We start from the raw sequence: 16,315 nt of genomic DNA on the forward strand, positions 1-16,315 counted from the left end.
CTCCCCTGTCCCGGCGCCCAGTCCAGGGCTCCCAGGGGGAACCTGTCCTTACCGGCCCGGGGTGGCTGTGCAGGAGCCAGGGATCAGACACACCTCGTGCCCCAAATGGTCCCTTTCCTACCTCCTCGCAGCTCCGGGAAGAGACCTGAGGACTGATCCACCTGCCTCTGGAGGGCGGGGCACCAGCAGCACGAGACGCCGCCCCAGACCAAGTGGCCAATCACGGGTGCCCAAAGGAGCCTGCCCAGAGCCCGCCTGCTGGGGCCACACTGCTGAAGGGGCCAGAGGGTTAACCCAGCGTTGGGTCAAGGTGCTCGTTCCATATTCATGCCCACGCGGGGCAGTCACGAGATGACCAAGGCACTGCTGCCTCTGGGCCACGGCCGCCTCCCACCTCCTCACTCTCTCCTGTCTTCAGGGACCCCAGGGCCCAGGGTCACCGAAGCCAGGCTGACCACTGGCTCTCAGGCCCTGAGGAAGTGGGCCAGCAAGTGCCTCAGTCCAGCCCAGGTCTCGGTGAGACTGAACCGACGTTGCTGAAACTCTAACCCTGGCTCTGCTCCTGGCCGGCTGGGTGGCCCCAGGCAGTCACCGCGGTCCCTGCTCTCAGCTCACACCCGGGGCTCTCAGTAGCAAGGACGCCCTGTAAACCTGGGGTGCCATTAACAAGAGACTGGCCCCGCCCAGGCAGGAGCAGGCAGACTTCTGTGAAGAATCCGAGATGCCCCCGCCACGCCAAGACCACATGAATGACCACCCAACTGGGGGCCCCCAGCCCCCGGCCCCCTGCCCAGGACAGCCAGAGCCCTCCCCACCCCACAGCTCCATCAGCGAGAGAGGAAAAGCGGCCAGGTGAGGAGTGGGTGGGGACGTCCCAGCCTGGCAGCTTGCACTTGTGGGTGGGCTGGGGTCTCTCTAAGCCTCCAGGACATGGTCCACAGCAAGGGACACAGAGAAGCAGGTACTGCAGGAGCAAAACCAGAGCTCAGCCCAGGACTCCCGTGCTCTGTCTCCCCTAAGAGCAATGACAGCACTGGGGCCGGCGCCATGGTGCAGTAGGTTAATCCTCCACCTGCGATGCCGGCATCTCATATGGGCACCGGTTTGAGTCTTGGCTGCTCCTCTTCTGATCCAGCTCTCTGCTGTGACCTGGGAAAGCAGTGGAAGATGGCCCAAGTGCTTGGGCCCCTGCACCCACGTGGGAGACCTGGAAGAAGCTCCTGGCTCCTGGCTTTGGATTGGCCCAGCTCCAGACGTAGCCATCTGGGGAGTGAACCAGCGGATGGAAGATCTCTCTCTATCGCTCCCTGTCACTGTCTGTAACTCTACCTGTCAAATAAATAATAAGACTAAAATCTTTAAAAAAAAAAAAAGAAGAAGAAGAATGACAGCACTAAGAACTCCCGGCAGTGGCACAGCGCCTCGTACCCGCTGCCCGTGCCCACTGTGAGTGAACATAACCCACAGACGGCAGCCCCCATGATCATCCCCCGCCTGAAATAGTCGACTCAAACTGCTGGGGCTCCATGGGCTAGAGAATCACCTGCAGTGACAAGCCGCAAGCGGCAAAGCTGGGCCAGAAAGAGGAGGCTCTCCGACTCTCCTCCCTGCGGCCAGCTCTCACCCTCGCAGTCCCCAGCTCAGCCTGCAAGGCGGGCGGTGCACCTGCAGCCCCACTCCCAGGGCCCTGCTCTTCAGCTGCCCTGGGGAGCGCTTGTGCTCTCCCTATCTCAAATTAGATAGCCTTGTTAATGATCAAGCAGGGAAATGAGTGGATGTTTCTGATTTTCCAGGGAATTTATTGGCAGTGAAAACCCAGGCTGAGTCACCATAGAGGTGTGAGAGAGAGAGTGAGAGAGAGAGAGAGATCTCAATCCAGGTGCCCCTCTGGGTGGCGAGGACTCCACTCCTGAAGCCATTGCCTGCTGCCTCTCAGGATCCACATCAGTAGGAAGCTAGAATCAGGGGTGGAGGCAGGGCTCCAACCCAGGCACTCTGACATGGGATGCAGGCATCCTAGCCTGTATCTTTTCAAAATTTGTTTACTTACTTAAGAATTTGAACAGAGACAGAGAGAGAGAGAGAGAGAGGGAGGGAGGGAGAGAGAGAGGGGAAGAGGGGGGAGAGGGGGGAGAGGGGGGAGGGGGGGAGAGGGGGGAGAGGGAGAGATTTCCAACTGCTGGCTCACAATCCAAATGCCCTCAACAGTGGGGGCCGGGCCAGACTGAAGCCAGGAGCGAGAATCTCCTTCTGGGTCTCCCACATGGGTGGCAGGTGTCCAAGTACTTGGGCCGTCATCTGCTGACCCCAGGCACATGAGCAGGGAGCCGGATGGAAGTGCAGCAGCCAGGACTCGATTCTGGATGGAGGCGTCTTAAGCGTGGCACTGTGCCGCGACACCCTCCCCGACAACCTTATCTCAACTGCTACGCTGCAAGTCGCCCCCAGCAGATCTGCAGTAGTGAAGTCCCCGCCCCGACTGTGAGTCCTGAGAAGATGCAGCTTGGAGCCATTTCTCCCTCCGTCTTCAACACACATGGCCGAGAGCAGTAACACAAAGCCCAAGTCCCGTCTCACACCTGCTCACGAGTGGACCTGGGAGGGGGTGGACCGGGCCTGGGAAAGTTCCCCTTCTGGACAAGGGAACCAGACAGCCCGCCTGGGGCCTCAGAGGGGTCCAGCCCAGGCAGAAGCAGAGCCTCCCTTTGTACCCCGTGCAGCTGAATCTCAAACTTGAGTGCTTCGAGAAGGCGCTGAAGAGCCCGACCTTCCTGGCGACTTCCCTAATGACCCAGGAAATACACAGGAGCCCACACTGAGGAGGGGTCTGGGCCCCTCATTCTGCCTTGGCCTTTTTAAATTGTCAAATAATAACTGCATTTGTGCCAGGGGTACTAGGAGATATTTCCATGTTTGTATATAGGCATTACGGAATGAGTAAATCCGGCTAATTAACACATTCGTCACCTCCTTTCCTTTTATTTTTTGTGCAAAAAAATGCAAAAAAGCACCTACAGATGGGGTGGTTCAAAGTGAACTTCTCTAGTGTCAAAGGGTCTTTTTTAAAAAAATAGTTCTTACTTTATGTGAGTTATTTTGATTTATTTGAAAGGGAGACAGACAGACCCTCTGTCCGCTGGCTTACTCCTCAAGTGCCCACACAGCCAGGGCTCGGTCAGATCAAAGCCAGGAGCCCAGAACTGCACCTGGGACTCTGTTGTGGGTGGCAGGGACACAGTATTGAGCCACCACCTGCAGCCTCCCAGGGCTGAGTGACGGCAGGATTCACACCCAGGCACCCCGAGATGGGAGGTGGGGCCCCAGGAGGCACATGGAGCACTGCACCAAATGCCTGCCCCCCGCGATTTTCTAGGGGGTTCTGTACTTGATCCCCCATCTGGCCCTCTGTGCCCTAAAAATAACCCTCTGTCTCCAGCCACCAGCTCAGCTTTGCCACAAGACAGATTCCCAACTCCTCCCCCGACCCCTTAAATAGCTCTCGGTGTTTCCTAATAACCCGGGTAACCAGTCTTCCCTGTCCGTGACACTGCCTCCAGACCAGGGATTAAACCTGACCAAGCGGCTGGGCTGCACCGGGGCTGCACCGGGGCCTCCCGGTCCCACTGCCTTGGGGATGACAGAGTGTCTCCATATCTGGTCCCCCTGCTCTCTGCAAGTGGCCCACAAACATGCAGTGTCTGTCCAGCGCCTGCAGGACATGGGCTCAGCTCCACATAAGGCCTTTCGTCACCCATCCTCAATGCGTTTATCCACTCCGATGTATCACTACCCTGCAACCCGAAGCACGGGTTTGCTGTTAGTGGCACAGACAACTGGAACCACAGGCATTCGGTGGTGGGCTGAGGCCATCAGAGCAGGCCTCGTGCAAACACACACACACACGCACACACGCACACGTGACTTATTCAGACTCACGCACTGGACCGCTTGCGTTGGGTTCGGTCTCTGCCCTCCCACAGGTTTGCAATCAGAGAGAGGGCATCTATGCGCAAATCCCCCAGCGTGCAGGAAATGCTTTTCTGTACTTGAAGAGTTGTCAAGTTCCAGGCAGCCAGGGCAGCAACCGGAACAGCATCATCAGAGCCTTCGAGGGCCTGCAACAGGCGTCCAGCCAGGAGGTGTGACACAGAGCGAGCCGTGTCTGAAGAGGCCGCCCCCGGGGGGCCCCGCTGACGGCAGGATGGAACGAGCTCTAGACACTCACCTGCCTCTGGACTCCCAGACTGCTCTGCGCGGGCCTTTGCAGGGACTGTGGGAAAAGCTAAGGAAGGGAATTGGAGCTCTTCTGCCCCCGGCGGTCCTGGCGCCTCGGTGCTATTCACCAGTGGCCAGGCAGGGGAGTACAGGATGAGCCGAGCCTGGGCCAAAGGGACTGGTGGACGCCTCCATGGCCGGCTCCTCCCTCTGCAGCCAGTGTCTCCAGCCAGGGAACAAGGAGGCCAGAGCCAACAGTGTGGGAGGGAAGGGCACGCGGAGCCCAGGACACGGGCTGCAGCTCCCCCCTCCCCCGGCTGCACGGAGGCAGCACCTCCCCAGCGGCTGCCACCCCTGTCTGCACCCCAACCAGCCTGGTCTGCATTGGGCTCTCTGTGCAAGGGCACTCCAAAAAGGTTCATGGAGAATGGAATCAAAAGGTTGGGTTAGTTTTGGGGCAAGACAATGGTGAAACCCATGCAGCTGAGAGACTTTCAAACAGTTCACGGAAAATGTGTATTATGGAAAAAGTACGCATGGATTTCAAAGACGTGTTGCACCCAAATAAACGTACCTTGCAATCCCATTTTCCCACAAAGGTGCTTTCCATAAACCACCTTTATGTCTCCAGACAGAGATCAAAAAGCCGAAGCGGAACTGAGAGCTGAGACAGCAGTGAGCATGAGGCATGGGGAAAAGAGAACAAGTGAGCTCTTCTGGAAGAGCACACAAAAGTGATTAGCGTGGGAGGGCGGCTTCCCGGGGCTCAGCTGCTCTGGCGAAGCCCAGCGCCGGGCACCTGCCTGTCTGCACCGCGGTCACCCGGAAGACGGGAGGCCTTGCACCGCGGGGGTCCAGGGCACCGGGAGGAGGAACTGGGAGCCAAGGAGTCTGAGGAGGTATGTGTGCATCGTTGAATGATGCACACCCCAGCAGGTTATGGGGGCAACGCTATCCACCGCAGGGCTCCCTGTAGGCCTGCCAGAATGCAGCATGTTCGTCAAACCCTTGCAAACAAGAAGTCAAGGGGCCGGCGTGGCACGGGGGTTACCCTGCTGCCTGCAATACCAGCACCCTATGTGAGTGCAGTTCCCATCTAGCTCCCTGCAATGTGCCTGGGAAGGCAGTGGATGATGGTCCAAGTAAGTGCTTGGGCCCCTGTGTGGGACACTCTGATGGAGCTCCTGGCTCCTGGTTTCAGCCTGGCCCAGCCTTGGCCATTCCAGCCATTTGGGTAGTGTACCAGCAGATGGAAGATCTCTGTTTCTCCCTCTCTCTCTCTCTCTCTCTGGGCCATCTTCCACTGCTTTCCCAAGCACATTAGCAGGGAGCTGGATCAGAACTGGAGCAGCCAGGACTAAAACCAGCACCCGTATGGGATGCAGGTAGCAGCTTAACCTGCTATGCCACAGCCCCAGCCCCGGTTCCATGACTTTCTAACCATGTGACCCAACCATGTCACCTGCTGTATGTTACCTAACACCTCAGAGCCTCAGCTTCATCATCTACAAAATGGGGATACTGCTCCTTGCTTTCGGGTTGTTGTGAGAATTCAGTGAGATCATTTCTGTAAGGCTCCTAGCCGGTGCTGGTCAGCAGGCCCACCAAGGTTCTGTACATGCTGGTTCTCCCCACCAGCGTCACTTCAGGGAGGTCCCTGACTCACTAGCCCCACAGACCGTGGAGCATCAAGTGGCCACCTTTTTACAGGCCCGGTCACTGGGGCGGGACGTGAAGACCAACAGGAAGCCTTTGCAAGCCCATGAACGCCTGGACCCGGCACGTGCGCGAAGAGCCGTGAAGCAAGGCGGATGGGACAGGCTGCACAGCTCGGGCACAGAGAAAAGAGGGCTGTGGCTCCCGTGGGCTGGCCGGGGAGGGGCTGCAAGGGAGCTGGTGGCTTCTGAGAAGCAGGAAGGGGCAGGGTGTCTCTGACCACCTCTCCTGGGGCACACTGGGAGGACTGGAGGCCACTGACCAACACGTGCTTTCGTCTGCAAGCATGGAGGGTCAAAGATGGCTGCAAACCCCTCCGCAGCTCCTGACGGTGAGAGGAGCCCCTGCCCCAGGCACCTGGGAGGGCTTGGCTGGACCCATAGAACGCAACAGACGTGACCCTTGAGGCCAAGGCAGAAGCAGCCTGGAAGTCCCCAGGGTCTCCCAGGACACTCTCGGGAGACGCTTGCTCTTGGAACCTCACTAAAGGAAGCCCAGGCCACAGGGAGCGGCCACCTGCAGGTGCTCAGGTGGACCGGCCCAGCCGCGTGAGGAGCCACCTCGGCTGCCCCGCCGGTGCTGCCCGCAGATGGCTGCATGGGTAGAAGAGGCTGGCACCAGCCGGCCCGGGAACCCTGAGAGGTAATCTCGGGTTGTTCCAACCTGGCATGCCCAGAGTCGGCTGTCACTCAGCAACAGTCAAACCGAAGCCAAGGCTCTGCTCCGCTAACCTGGGCCATACCGGGACGGGTGGGGGTGGGGAGATCATGCAGCGGTGGATGAGCACAGTGATGAGAAGAGAAGGAATTCCGGAAGAGGGGGTGGTAGGCGAAACTCTGCCATGGTCTCCAGCACCCCACTGTCCTCGATGCAACTCCCAAATCCGCTCACCGTGGGACACACCTGGGGGGAAAGCCCTGGGCTTCAAGATGCAGAAGCAGTGCTGTTCACATAACAGCAACTGGAAACGACCCAAATCCTCGGTGGTGACGGAGTAACAGGATGGGATTACACACAGCTACTTAAAATGACACCTGCATAGACCCTCGTCATACCGGGCAGCACTTGATTAAATTACATGGAAGAGATGCATGGCACGGGACAACGGCCACACCCCCACAACAACCCTGCAAAACCTCCACAAAGACCTGAAGGGCACATGCAGTAGGCATGAATTACTTACTCACCCTCTCTTTACTCCAAGTTAAGTGCCACCTTTTGTAAAAGTCCCAGTTCAGGGGCCAGCATGATGGAGCAGCGGGTGAAGCCACTGCCTGCAGCACTGGCATCCCACATGGGTGCTGGTTCGAGTCCTGGCTGCTCCATTTCTGATCCAGCTCCCTGTGAATGCGCCTGAGAAAGCAGTGGAAGATGGCCAAAGTCGTTGGGCCTCTGCACCCATGTGGGAGACCCTGAATAAGCTTCTGGCTCCTGTCTTCCGCTGGGCCCCGCCCTGGCTGTTACAGCCATTTGGGGAGTTAACCAACGATGGGAGACATCTCTCTCTCCTTCTCTTTCTCTCTCTCTCTCTCTCTCTGTAACTCTTGCAAATAAATAAAAATCTTAAAAAAAAAAAAAGTGCCAGTTCAACCTCACAGATCCTAAAACTGGGGCCATGACTGCATGGAAACTGGAAGGATGTAATATTTTGGAAGATCAGAACGTGCTGTCACTCAGGGGATCTGGGTAAAACCCCAGGCCTCCGGGCGGGGAAAGGCAGGTGGGTGGGGGGATGACGGGGGTGGGGGGCTCGCGGCCTCCCCTCAGCGGGGTGGCGGGATATTGGAAAACAAACCCGCCATGTTTGCTGACACTGTGCAAAAAGAGGGACTCACACAAAAGCCACCCATTATCCCGTAATTATTGTCTCTCTGCAATTAACGGCTGTCTGAGAGGCGGCTGCCGCGATGAGGAAGCGCTCTCTGGCGCTGGAGTCAATCCACCAGCTGAAGCCCAATTAGCAAGCCCGCAGCAGAAACACTCCAGACCCAGCGGGAGGAAGCGGACAAGGGGAGCTGGCCTGGAGCTGGGCACACTCCCACCCCAGAGCAGGCGACATCCCGAGCCCCAGGCAGAAGCCGGGCTGGCCACGGATGAGCCTCGCTGACCTGACGGGCAGGTGCTCTGACCCCCAGTGCCAGCCGGGGGTCTGCGGAGCCAACCACAGCCTGGCAGCTGCCACTCTCGGCAGCAGAGCAGCCGGCAGCCTGTGGAAGTCGCTGGAGGGAAAGAGCAGGAAGAGACGGCCTCAGAGGATGGGAGGAGAGAGATCCGAGGGAGGCAGCTGGACCGACCCCTGACGTGCACTTGCACTGGCCTTAAACAACAAGCTCAGAGACGCAGACTGGGAGCCGACACCGGAGAAGCAAAAACTGGTTCCTTTGTCCAGAAGAGAGCAGGGGCGCAGGCGGCTGATGGGAGAATCCAGGGGTGCCTGCAGGCCTGCTGGGCACACACGGTGCCTGACCGCGGTGCTGCACTTGCCAGCCCGGCCCTGCCTCCGACATCAGCAGCAGCCAGCAGGGCTCAGGCCGCAGGACAAGAGGCCCCAGAAAGTCTGGACCAGGCTGCCAGGAAGCTCTGAGCTCAGAGGGGCAGACCATGCCTGGCAGAGATGAGGTGGTCGTGTGCATTTCATTCTCGCCGTACGCCAGAACTACCCAGATAGCTTTCCTTAAATATCGATGCCTGGATGCCCGTCATGGGTCGGCAGCATCAGGACCTCTGAGGGGGAGGGTGTGAGTGGCACAGGAACATATATTTCTCCAATTGCCTCAATTACAGACAAAACCCCACGGTGTGGGCTGGAAGGCCTGGCCAAAGGGGATGGAGCTGGCGGGGAGCAGGGCTGGGGCTGTGCACCTGGCAGCAGGCACGGAGCTTCCAGCCCAACACTGGTTGGTAGGAAGCGGCCATCAGACCTGCCGCTGACCCGGCCAGAGGACACACAGACGGCAGAACAGGGATTCCATATACGGGAACCACAGCCTGACGTTCCCAAGGCAGAACAGGTGAGAAACGCAAAACCCAACATTAACCAGAAGATTCCAGTTGTACATGAGATCCCCGGGCTGGAACGCACCGGAGTATGTCACTAACAAATGCAGAAAGCACCAATACAACCTGCTTCTCTCTCTAGCCCGCTAGCGGCATTTTTTTGCAATGAATGCACGTTTTAGGAAAACCTTATTGCAGACATTCCAAGCAGTAACGGGGAGCTTGTGATTCTGGGTTCTAGAAGTAGCCTGTCCCCAGGAGTGAGCTTGGTGGTCCTCCCCCACCCCCGCCCCACCCCCGACTCCTGCCCCCAGTAACTCAGAGCACAGGAAGCACTGGGGGACCTTTGCCAACACCTGGATCCCGGGGAGGGAACCAGCAGATGGAAGGTCACTCGCTCTCCGTCACCCTCCTTTCAAACACATAAAATAAATCTCTTAATAAATAAATATCCAAATGACCCTTGGAGAAGAAAGGTTCCCCAGCCCTGCCCAGAGCTTGGGAACTTGAGGGAGTGGAGGTGGCAGGGCTGGGGGGAAGGAAGGTGCCAACAGTCCTTGCACAGCGCAGGCCGTCACACACACCCACCGACCAAGAGGAGGGCAGGCGGCCGGCTGGGAGAAAGGACCACGGGCAGGGGCCTGTGTTTGGGCTCAGTGTGGGTCAAGAGATTTTCCAGAGAGAGCAGCAGACTGCAGAAGCGCGCCATAGACAGGACCCAATTGCAGTGCCAAAGGCTCGTGTGAGGGGAAGCCTTGGGTTGCCCTTGACATTGACCTTGGTTCTAACTCAGAGCAGGCATCCAAGCCCCACAGTTGGCCATGGGAGAATGACCCGAGGGTGTCAGAACAACAAGCCCAAGTTAAACACCAGTGATTTGAAAACGTAGTCAGAAATAATAGAAATCCACTGTCAATCTGCCAGGCACCAGCCCCACAGACCAGGCCGTGTCTGGAGTACTGTGTTCAGTTCTGGACAGCTTATTTGTTTATGATTGATTGACTTGAGAGAGTGAGAGAGAGAGAGAGAGAGAGGGAGAGAAAGAGAGAATCTTGCATCCGTTGGTTCAGTCTCCGGATGGCTGCAACGGCTAGGACCAGGCCAGGCTCCAGGAGCTTCATCCGGGTCTCCCATGTGGGTGGCAGGGGCCCAAACACTTGGGTCATCTTCTGCTGCTTTTCTCAGGCCATTAGCAGAGAGTGGAAGTGCAGTAGCCAGAACTCAAACTGTCCAAGATGGATGCCAGCGACAGCTTTACCTGCTATGCCACAACACCAGTCCCTATTTTACTTATTTAAAAGGCAGAATTACAGGGAGAGAGAGGCAGAGAGAGAGAATGAATGAGAGAATCTTCCATCCATTGGCTCACTCTCCAGTCACAATGGCCAGGGCTGGGCCAGGTCAAAGCCAGGAGCCCAGAACTCTATCCCGGTCTCCCTTGTGGGCACAGGTGGCCAAGTACTTGGGCCATCTTCCTCTGCTTCCCCAGGTGCATTAGCAGAGAGCTGGATCAGAAGTGGAGAAGCTAGAAGTTGAACCAGCACTCATATGGGATACCAACATCACAGGCAATGGCTTAACCTACTGAGCACCAGTGCTGGCCCCCTGGAGAGCCTATTTTAAGAGACTACGAAACACTGACATAGTCTGAGCTGCCTCTAGTTGCGAGGCACGGTTCTAAGCTTTTCACTTGCACTAACTCATTAAACCCGCTCAACAGCCCTATGAGGTCACTGTCACCCGCATCTTACACACGGGCAAACTGAGGCTGGGAGGTTAAGGGTTAAAGCCAGGGTTGCACAGCTGGTGGTGCAGGGCCAGGGGCAAAACCCAGGCAGACATTGCTCCCGCTGTGTCACACAGTCTCTCGACACTTGTGTGACTCTAGAAACGTTGACAAAGACTGTGAAAGAATGCCAAGGATGTTGGACTGGAAACAAAAGATGGAGGTTAGAGGAAGAAAAGCTGCCTCTGGGTTGGGCACTTGGCACAGCTGTTAAAGCCATCGCATGGGATGCCCGTGTCCCAGGTGAGAGTGCTTGGGTCCCAGTCCCAGCTCTATTCTCAGTTCCAGCTTCCTGCCAACGTGCTCCCTGGGAGGCAGCAGGCGAAGGCTTGGAGATGTGAGATGAGAGTCCCTCCACCCCTCAAATAAAAAAAAAATCAGTTCGACTGTCACTGAAGCCGCCCAACAATGGAAAGCCTGCTTCACAGAGCCGTACGCCTGGCCCTGGGACGCTGCAAAGGCACTGCTATCTGGGAAGACGGTGGAACCAAACGAAGGATTACTTCCAAGGCCGCGATTCTTAAGTCCCTCGCCTGTCTCAGTTTCTCCATCTGGAAAAACCAACACTGACACCCAGAGCACAATGTTTACGAGCTACATTTAGTCTGAACTTGCCCACCAACTCAGGTGTGCGTGATGGAGAGTGACAGCAATGCCCAGACCAAAACTTGGCCAGAATATCCATACATTGAGCCAAAGGAAGGATTATGGGGAATATGCAAATAAACTGCTGCAGACACCTCCTCTTTCCCAGACCTGTTATCTCCTGAGGTTCTTGTAGGAGTGATAAACTCCTCCAAGCCGGCTGAAAATAGCTCACTTCTTAAAGAAATATGAAAAACAGAGAGAAGCAATTATAAAAAGTATGAAAGAGAGGCAGCGTTTCCTCACCCCAATCATACTGTGGATCTGTACCTCATCTATATTATCCAAGTACCCCAGAAGTGAGCGACAAAGCAATGTCTTCAAGAAGGAAGGACACGATATGATCCAGCTCCATCCTGCAATCCTGGCTCTGAGCCCCAGAAGCAGAAACCCCCTGAGTCTCAGCCCAGGAAGATTTGGCCGAGGGCAGCATCACATCACAGTTCCCCCACCCCACCCAGTGTGTCACCCCATCCCCAGGCAGGGAAGTGGGGAAAGGGGCTCAAGGGGGAGCCGTTGTGTCAAGGCGTGAGGCTGACTGGCTGTGGGGAGATACAAAGTTATCATAAAGAAATACACCCATGAGGGCCAGTGTTGTAGCAGATTCACACCCCAAATGCCTGTGATGGTCTGAGCAAGTCTGGATCCAGGAACCCAATTACTTGAACCATCACCATGTCTCCGAGGGCCTCATTAGTGGGAGCTGGCAGCTGGAGGTGGGTGTCGAACTCAGGCACTGTGATTTGGGACAAGGGAGTTTAAACAGCTAGACCAAATGTCTGCCCTGATTTTTTTTTTAATTTTTTAGATTTATTTATTTGAAAGGCAGAGTTAGAATTCTTCCATCTGCTGGTTCACTCCCCAAATGGCTGCAAAGGCTGCACTGGGCTAGGCTGAAGCCAAGAGCCAGGAGCCAGAGGCTTCTTCTGAGGTTTCTCACATGGTAACAGGGGCCCAAGCACTCTGCTGCTTTCCCAGGAGCAACGGCAGGGAGTTGGATCGGAAGTGAAGCAGCCAGGGGCCGGCGCCGCAGCTCACTGGGCTAATCCTCCGCCTTGCGGCGCCAGCACACTGAGTTCTAGTCCTGGCCGGGGCGCCGGATTTTATCCCGGTTGCCCCTCTTCCAGGCCAGCTCTCTGCTGTGGCCAGGGAAGGCAGTGGAGGATGGCCCAAGTGCTTGGGCCCTGCACCCGCATGGGAGACCAGGATAAGCACGGTGCACCGGCAGCAGCGCACTGGCCACGGCGGCCATTGGAGGGTGAACCAATGGCAAAGGAAGACCTTTCTCTCTGTCTCTCTCTCTCACTATCCACTCTGCCTGTCAAAAAAAGAAAGAAAGAAAGAAAGAAAGAAAGAAAGAAAGAAAGAAAGAAAGAAAGAAAGAAAGAAGGAAGGAAGGAAGGAAGGAAGGAAGAAAGAAAAAAAGGAAGGAAGTGAAGCAGCCAGGACACAAACCTACGCCTATATGGAATGCTGGTGTCGCAGACAGTGGCTTGACCTATTATGCCACAACGCTGGCCCCATGTCCTGATCCTTTAAAAAATCTAACTTAGTAAGTATATGTTCATGACTTTGGCCTTGGTTCTGTGGCCAAGTTTCAGGAGATGCTGGGACATTTTCTGTTTCAAGGCAGGCCCTTTTAGGGTCTGGACACTGTTCATGTCTCATGCCCACTCCACCTCCTTCCTGCCAGACGTTCCCAAGGCAGGTCCTAGAAATAAGCAACCAGATGCATCCCACCAGAAGGCCCTGCCCACCGCGGCTTCCTTCCTCAGACCCTCGGCTGTGCTCCCCTAGGGCTTTTCTCTGCTAAGAGCCTCCCGCAGACTCCCCACTGCTGCTGGCTGGCTCTCCCAGAGAACTTCTGCTTCCTCCAGATCTGGGACCTGCAGCCATGAGCCCTGAGACCTCACGGGCACAGTGCCTTAGCTTCAGCCCCACACTGTCCAGCACAAGTCCAAGGAAGCTGATGGAAGAACCGTGTCCCTGCGTTACCTGACCAGGACAGCAGGGCTAACAGCTCCTCCTGTCCCCTCTTCTCCCACCCTATGCTCTGCCCGGAAGTGGACAATGCATGGAATGCACCTAACCCAGGGGCCACAGCTCCGCCACCCAGCACCCTGCAGAGGGTTGGCTGTAGCTGGGGCTGCCGCTGCGCCCCATCCACAGGGCTTGCACCACGTATCACGAGCCCGGGGAAGAGTCAGATTCAAAACACGAAGGACAGTTTATGTTGATTGTGTGTTGCTTTTATACCATCGTAGAGTCATCCTAAACCAAGAGTCATCTGCACGGGGAAAAGAGAACGAGGTAAGCCCACCCAGCTAGGGGCCTCCGGATGGCTACGCTGGGTTTAAAGAGGACTCCAAGTGCCCGGATTCAGAGCCAGCTTTGGCTACAGGAGGACTGCTGCTCAGGAGCCAGCCCCTCCCCCGGGGCACGTGGGCAGGAGGGAGCGGGGAGGACTCCACCCCAGCTCTGTCCCCAAGCCCCCCGCCTGTCCTGTGTGACTTTCTGCACAGTCCAAGGAGCCTCCTTGATTAGACCACGAGCAGCTGACAGCCCTGTCTCGATGCACATGAACCTGAGTGCACCACCACACTCCAGAGGCGGCGGCAGCCACCACCTGCCGCTTCCAGAACACAAGGTCTGGGGAGCTGGGGAGAGGAGGCGGCCAGCGGGGCAGCCCCAGGCAGCCACAAACGGGCCACGATAGTCATCTCCACAGCCCGGCACCGCACCAGCTAATCAGCCTGCACTCTCAGTGGGCCCACCGAGGGCAAGAGTGAATTCCAATCCTGACCCCTCCCCTGCCTCTATCAATTCCGCCACCCTCATTCTTCCTGGGTAGAAAGGGCTCAATAAAGCCAGCAGGACACGCGGGGAAGGACCCGGGACGAGGGCAGGAGGCAGACGTTAGGATTCCTACAAGAAGGATCCTCACCCAATGGCTCGCCGCACATCAGTCCGTCTTCAGGCCCCAGGCACAATCTCCTCCCCCAGGTATGATCCTAAGGCCCCAGCTCTCCTCGCCAGGAACTCACCATCTCCCCAGTCTCTGTTCAACCCGACCCGAGACAGAAATGAACTCGAACCCCAGCAGAATGCTAGCCATATTCCCTGGCCTGATGGGTGACAATGGCACCAAGAGCCTGGACGAGGCGCCTTCTGACAGCTCTCATTTGGAAAGGTCGCTGTCCATCAGTGGGTGCTGAGAGCATCAACAAGAGGCGTGGTAGCTGTGGCAGACAAGCGGGATAACCTCCTGGCTCCACTCCCAGCTCCTCCGCATCTGACCCAGCTTCCTGCTGATGCACACACTAGCACGCAGCAGGTGACAGCTCAAGTACGTGGGTCCCTGCCACCCACATGGGAGACCTGGATTTACTTCCTGGCTTTGACATATCTGAGGAGTGAACCAGGAGAAGGAAGCTCTCTCTCCACCTGTCTCCTGTATTTTTCTCTCTGCCTTTCAAATAAAATGAAAATAAATAAATACTTTAAATTAAAACAAACAAAATGGGGCCAGCATTGTGGCCTAGTGGGTAAAGCTACCACCTACAGTGCTGGCATCCCATATTCACTCCGGTTTTAGTCCCAGCTGCTCCACTTCCAACCCAGCTCCCTACTAATGTGCCTGGGGAAAGCAGTGGAAGATGGTCCCAGTGCTTGGGCCCTGCAAAAATGTGGGAGACCCGGAGGAAGCTCCTGGTTCCTGGCCCAGCCCTCACCATTGGGGCCATTTGAGGAGTGAACCAGTGGATGGAAGATCTCCCTCTCCTTCTCTCTGGAACTCTTTCCAATAAATAAATCAGTCTTAGAAACAAGAAACAAGAGGCCTACAGAGGAAGGACCCAGCCGGGGCCCCCGTCTCCTCCCAGGGCCCTGGGCTCTATGTTAGCCACGCATCTGTATCCCCCACTCCAGTCCTCCCTTTAATCCAGCAGATCGGGCCACCGGAAGCTGCAAGGGAAGGCACCCAGCAGAAGGAAGCGCCTTGGGCTGCACCCACCCCCCAGCCAGCACTTCCATTGGCTAAGGGCAAGGTCCACGTCGGGAGGACACGCCCCGCACTCCCCTCTGAGCCCCCCACAATGGAACAGCCAGGCCTCGAGAGTGAGAAGCAGGCCAGGTTCACAAGCTCGGCGGTGCGAGTTCCTCCAGGTGCCCTCGATGCCTATCTGCAGGGTCAGCTTCCAGCCAGGGTACTCCAGGGCCACTTAAGGCCACCCCCACATCCCTGCCGCTGCTGGGCACCAAGACCCCCCCCCCGCCAAACCCAGCCTGAGGCCGATCCCCACCTGGCAGGCCCACTGCTGGCCGCCACCTCCCTGGTCACACCCTGGAGACTGGCTTACCTTCTTCCTGTCAGAAGCTTCTCCCAGACTCTGACACTACTGGGCACGGCCCCAGGACCCTGACACGGGATCTGCTCAGCAGACCTGACCAACCCCAACCCTCTGCCCCCGACTCACTCCCCTCACACATGCAGAGGGGACCCCCGGACGGCTTCAGGCTGGGCCCCACCCTCCACAGCTCTCCCCAGCTCCCAGTCTCTTCAACCGGGACACAGCACACGGACACGTGTGCGTCCTGGGCCCTGCCCCGGGCCCCTGATGTGGAGGTGGCAGGACAGGCCCTTCCAGACCTTTCCATCTTGGCTCTCTCCATCCTGCAGCTTCTCCGGAAGCGAGAACAAGACCGGCTACCATTTCCACAGGCGCAGGCCACGGACCTCAGCCCCAGAAGCACTGGTTCACGGCACGGCCCCGAGACTTGCTGCCTATGTGACCCTGAGCAAGACGTGTGACCTCCCTCGGCTGCCGCACAGGTTTGAGCTGCAGGTGCCGTGACCTGTGGGAGGTGGCAGGAGCCCCGGGGACTTTGAGCTCATACTCTTGTAAAGTGTTTCTCAAATTGAACACAGGAACTCAGCCATGGCTGTGAAATCAAGCT

At 57.1% G+C, this 16,315-nt stretch overlaps 1 protein-coding gene across 20 annotated transcripts in view; it reads right to left on the reverse strand.

The window, feature by feature from the left end:
- PLEKHA6 (pleckstrin homology domain containing A6) overlaps positions 1-16,315 on the reverse strand; it is a 146,011-nt gene that overhangs the window by 105,461 nt on the left and 24,235 nt on the right. The window contains exon 1 of one of the 20 annotated variants that reach the window (XM_051821185.3): positions 53-178. The exons of the other annotated variants lie outside the window; for them this stretch is intronic. The gene's annotated coding sequence lies outside the window, so the exon portion shown is untranslated. Of the gene's footprint in view, positions 1-52; positions 179-16,315 lie in introns of those variants that run through there. 20 annotated transcript variants of the gene reach the window in all.

Source organism: Oryctolagus cuniculus, chromosome 13 (assembly GCF_051225735.1).
Source record: "Oryctolagus cuniculus isolate XC-2025 breed Fujian yellow rabbit chromosome 13, ASM5122573v1, whole genome shotgun sequence".
Classification (NCBI taxonomy): Eukaryota; Metazoa; Chordata; class Mammalia; order Lagomorpha; family Leporidae; genus Oryctolagus; species Oryctolagus cuniculus.